Source organism: Hevea brasiliensis, chromosome 15, assembly GCF_030052815.1.
Source record: "Hevea brasiliensis isolate MT/VB/25A 57/8 chromosome 15, ASM3005281v1, whole genome shotgun sequence".
NCBI lineage: Eukaryota > Viridiplantae > Streptophyta > Magnoliopsida > Malpighiales > Euphorbiaceae > Hevea > Hevea brasiliensis.
In genome coordinates this window covers 22,857,365-22,863,113 of record NC_079507.1, presented here as the reverse complement: position 1 = coordinate 22,863,113, position 5,749 = coordinate 22,857,365, and positions in this window count along the sequence as shown.

Here is a 5,749-nt window from a genome sequence, read left to right as displayed (position 1 = left end):
AACCTCAATGACCCTTCTCTGGAGTCCCAAAAATTATTTTATGAATTTTTCCCCGGGTTTAGGGCTCCTAGTTGCGAGAACCGCAACTTCCTACTAGGTTACCCATCGCTAGGGCACTGGCTCATTTAACTTGATTGTATTTTATTTCTAAAATTTTTTCTAAATTTTTCTTATTAATATTTGAGTTAATTATAGTTCCTCAATTTAGTTTAAATATTTTTCCAGACGTTCTAGCTGTCCGGACCGACACTGGTCACCGGAATAGTAGAATGTATGGAGTTGCTACAGGGAGGGTGTTACATTTTCTCTTTAGGTCGGCATAGGACTTCTGTCTATCGGAGGCAATCTTCAGGTTAGCTTTGATTATTTTCACTTTTTCCTCGGTCTGTTTCACCAGGTCTGGTCCTACCAGCTTATCTTTGCCCAATTCAGTCCAACACACTGGGGTTCTACATTTCCTCCCATACAATGCTTCATACGAAGCCATTTGAATGCTAGCTTGGTAGCTATTGTTGTATGCGAATTATGTCAGTGGGAGGTATCTATCCCAACTCCCCTCAAACTCAATGGCACAACTCCTTAGCATATCCTCCAGGATCTATCACATAATTTACATTGTTACTATCATTTCAATTTATTAATTGCAAAATTTCAATTAGTTCTTTGGTTTACCTGGATTACTCGTTCTGACTGTCCATCCGTCTGAGGATGAAAAGCCGTGCTAAAGCGGAGTTGTGTGCCCAAGGCTTCTTGCAACTTTTTCCAGAATCTCGATGTAAATCTTGGGTCTCGGTCAGATATGATGGAAAGTGGGATTCCATGCAGTCTAGCTATCTCACTAATATACAATTCTGCTAGCTTCTCCAGTGAGTAGTCAGTCCTAACTGGCAGAAAATGTGCTGACTTCGTCAATCTATCCACTATCACCCATACTGCATCATGCTTCCTTTGGGTGAGGGGTAGACCACTAACAAAATCCATAGTGACCCGGTCCCATTTCCATTCAGGTATGCTTATAGGCTGTAGCAATCCTTATGGAACTTGATGTTCTGCTTTGACTTGCTGACATGTCAAACACTTAGTCACATAGTCAGCTATATCCCTCTTTATACTAGGCCACCAATAATGAGGCTTCAAATCATTATACATTTTTGTGCTCCCCGGGTGCATAGCATATACACTAGTGTGTGTTTCTTTCAGAATATTAGTCCTCAGTTCCCCATCATCTGGTACACACACTCTTCCTCTGTAGTACAGACACCCATCTTCTTTCACCTCATATTCAATTTCTTTCCCCTCAGGAATTTTACCCACAATGGCCATTAGTTTTTCATCTGCCCTCTGCCCATCTTGTATCTGCTGTAGTAGGGTTGGCCTCACTTGCAACTCAGCTAAGATAGCTCCATCTTGAGCTAATGACAGATAGGCATTGAGTGATATTAAAGCTGTGATGGACTTTCTGCTTAAGGCATCAGCAACTACATTTGCCTTCCCAGGATGATAATCTATCACACAATCATAGTCCTTTAGGAACTCAATCCATCGCCTCTGTTTAAGATTGAGCTCCTTCTGGGTTGGCAAATATTTTAGACTCTTGTGGTCTGTATAAATGTAGCATTTTTCACCATATAAATAATGCCTCCATATCTTCAGTGCGAAGATAATTGCTGCTAACTCCAGGTCATGAGTAGGGTAGTTCTGTTCCTGTGGCCTTAACTGCCTGGAAGCATAGGCGACCACTTTCCCCTCTTGCATCAATACACACCCTAGCCTATTATGTGAGGCATCACTGTAGACCACAAAGTCTTTCCCCGACACTGGCTGTGTTAACACTGGTGCTTCTGTCAACATAGCTTTTAGCCTCTCAAAACTGGCTTGGCACTTGTCGTTCCAGCCAAATTTCACATTCTTATGCAATAACTTGGTCATTGGAGCAGCTATAAGAGAAAACCCCTTCACAAATCTTCTGTAGTATCCAGCTAGCCCCAAGAAACTTTTGACCTCAGTTGTATTTCTAGGAGGCTTCCATTCCATCACTGCTTCTATCTTTTTGGGATCTACTCTAATCCCCTCAGCTGATACTATGTGTCTAAGGAAGGAGATTTCACTCATCCAGAAGTCATATTTGGACAACTTAGCATACAACTTCTTTTCTCGCAGGGTTTGCAGAACAATCCTCAAATGTTCATCATGTTCTTCCCTGGTCTTGGAATACACTAGAATATCATCAATAAAGACCACTAAAAACCGATCTAAGTATGGATGGAAGATACAGTTCATAAGGTCCATAAATGCTGCTGGTGCATTTGTTAACCCAAACGGCATCACTAGAAATTCATAGTGCCCATACCGAGTTCTGAATGCAGTTTTTGACACATCTGCATCCTTTACCCTCAACTGATGATACCCTAATCTGAGATCAATTTTTGAAAATACACCGGCTCCTTTCAACTGATCGAACAGATCGTTAATTCTGGGTAATGGATATTTGTTCTTCACAGTTACTTTGTTCAACTGCCGGTAATCAATACACAATCTCAAGGTTCCATCCTTTTGCTTTACAAATAATACCGGAGCTCCCCATGGTGACACACTAGGGCGTATGAACCCCTTATCAAGCAAATCTTGCAACTGAATTTTCAACTCCCTCAATTCAGTGGGTGCCATCCTGTAAGGAGCAATAGAAATGGGTGCTGTACCCGGCATTACCTCAATAGCAAACTCGACTTCCCTTTCTGGTGGTAAACCAGGCAACTCCTCAGGAAACACATCTAGGAAGTCTCTCACTGTGGGTATATCACATAGGTTTGGCTTAGCTTGCCTAGTATCAACCACGTGTGCTAGGTAAGCTTCACAGCCTTTTCTTATCAATTTTCTTGCAACTGTGGCTGAGATAACATTGGACAGGAAATTTGTCCTTTCACCAACAACAGTGATCTCATTACCCTCAGAAGTTTTCATAGAAATCCTCTTCAAATTGCAATCAACTATTGCCTGATGACGTGACAACCAGTCCATACCCAAAATCACGTCAAACTCATGGAAGGGCAACTTAATTAGGTCTACCAAGAATTCATAACCCTGAATCCTCAATGGGCACCCTTTATACACCTTTTTCACTACCACACTGTGGCCTAGTGGATTTGTGACCAGAATGTCTTGATCACTCTCCTCTGCTGAAACTCCCCTCTCTACGGGTAGTTTGATGCAAATGTAGGAATGAGTGGATCCTGGATCCACCAATGCATGTACAGAAGTGTTGTAGAGGGAAAACGTATCCCTGATGACATTCGGGGCATCTTGCTCCTCCTGAGCTCTGATGGCATAGGCCCTGGCTAGTATTCTAGTGTCTGCCCTCTTAGCTGACTCAAATGCAGGCCTCAGTGATGGTCCAGCTGCCTCAGGTTTACTAGGTTTCCTACCCCTTTGTGGTGCGGGAGCAAGTCTGTCAGTTTATGTTAGAGCAACAGTAGTAGTCCTCTTCGGACAATTCTTGATCTGATGTTCTGTCGATCCACACCGTAAGCATGCACCGGTCACTCGCCAAACATCCCCCTTATGCCACTTCTGATAGTAATGACAAGCAGAAGATGCAGGGGCTAGTCCCCTAAACACCGTCCCTGGAGAGCTGCCCATTGATGGTGTGGGCTGGCTTCTCCTAGGTGTAAACTGCGGTCTAGGCCCTTGAGACTGACCCTGACCCTGTGGTGGTCCTGAACTCTGAGCAGGAGGACCCTTACTCTTCTTACTGGGAGCAGAAAATGCACTGGACTGACCCAGACCCCTCTTCTGCTGTCTTTCCCTTCTATTTTGTTCATTGATTCTGACCCTTTCCACTTTTGATGCTGCATCTACCAGTTTAACAAAATCCGTAATCTCCAGTGCTGTGATCATGACTTTGATGTTGTCATTGAGCCCTTCTTCAAACCGTCTGCACCTCTCTGCCTCTGTAGGGACTATCTCCCTCCCATATCTGCTCAGTCTGACAAATTCACGCTCATACTTAGCTACTGACAACTGTCTCTGTCTCAGACTGATAAATTCCCTTCTTCGCTCCTCTAAATACACTTTGCTAATATATTTCTTCCTGAACTCTGTGAGGAAGAATTCCCAAGTGATCCGTTCAGGTTGCACCTCACTGGTCACTGTGTCCCACCACTGATATGCATCATCCTGAAGTAGGGACACAGCACCCACCAGGTTCTGCTCGGGGTTACAGTTTAGCTATTTCAGTACTCTGATGGTTCTGTCCAACCAATTTTCTGCAGCCATGGGATCATCCTTCCTCTTCCCAAAGAAGTCTATAGCCCCATGTTTTCGCAATTTCTCCAGATGAGATTTTTGTGGTGCTGGTGGAGGTTGTGGCTGTGGTTGTGGTGGTGGAATTGCCCCCATCATTTGCCGATAGAATTCAGTCATTTGCTGAAATAGCGCAAACTGAGGTTGGGCAGGTGCCTCAGCTGCTGGTGGAGCAAATTCTATCCTGCCCCCAGACTCAGCCCTTGGTGGAGCATGACTCTCCACCTCTTCATCAACTGCTCTTTGCGAAGCAGGATCCATAACCTATTCAAAATAAGAAAACAAACAGATCTGCATCTGTGTCACCTCAATACTTACAAATGCAATGCAATGGTATGTACTCTATCTAGACCTAGAAACGCCTACACCGATGCTCTAATACCACTAAATGTGACACCCCTTACCCGTCTATAGTGTAGCCGAGCAAGTTATGCCACTCAGTGTGTCGGAACACCAATTCATGTTTCAATTTCAATTAATCTCTTTTAATTCATTTATTTATAATTTTTGATAAATCTAAATTTTTTCGCAAATTTTATAAAAAATCCGGCAGAGTGCCGGCTATAAATTGGAAAAACAGTTCTTCTGAACCTGTTAGAAACACTCCCAATAATATCATCACATTATTCTCAATCAACCTCCAATATATTCTCAACAATTTCTCAATTCACTTCAGTATCTCAAAATTCAATTCAATTCAAAACACAGTCAACTCAATGAAAAATGCTCAATTTATTACTGAACATATTTCATAGATACTTACATCAAAAGCATAATTACATGAATTTATAATATACATTACAGAAGGTTACAAAATATCAAAATATCAAAATATCAAAATGTCAAAAGTGGCCTAATGTCCTACCAAATGCACTGCAATGTGAGGTGACTCTGAACTCTGAGTGCAGATATGAAGGCTCACCCTGTATGAGGCCTGCTGGACTCCCCAGTTATGTCTCCAGTACTTGCACGTGGCAAAAGCAACGCGCTAAGCAATTCTGCTTAGTGGTGACAATATAAAATAAAATAAAATAAAATAAAATAAAATAAAAATAAAAATAAAAATAAAAATGCAGAATGTATGTTTACATTTCTGGGTAGACTTAATTTCCGATACTTATTGCAGTATTATTCGATTTAAGTTTGATAATATTTATTAACATTGCCCGAGTAACCTATACTAGTCGACTGGACTGGATAAATAGGTAAACTGGTACTGGATACTAAGTACCTCGGACCACCACACCATCGGTCACATTGTGTCTCCCAGTGTGCAACAGAACAACTAATAAGCTGTAATAATTATCGGGGATTAAACCCGCGTATAACAACTCGATATCATAGCCAAAGGCTATTATGTCACAGAATGGCATGGGAAGCCATGAAATACAGAATGGCATGAAGCCATATGTAGTACTGCTAACAGAACCCTATTGGCATGCCAACCTAT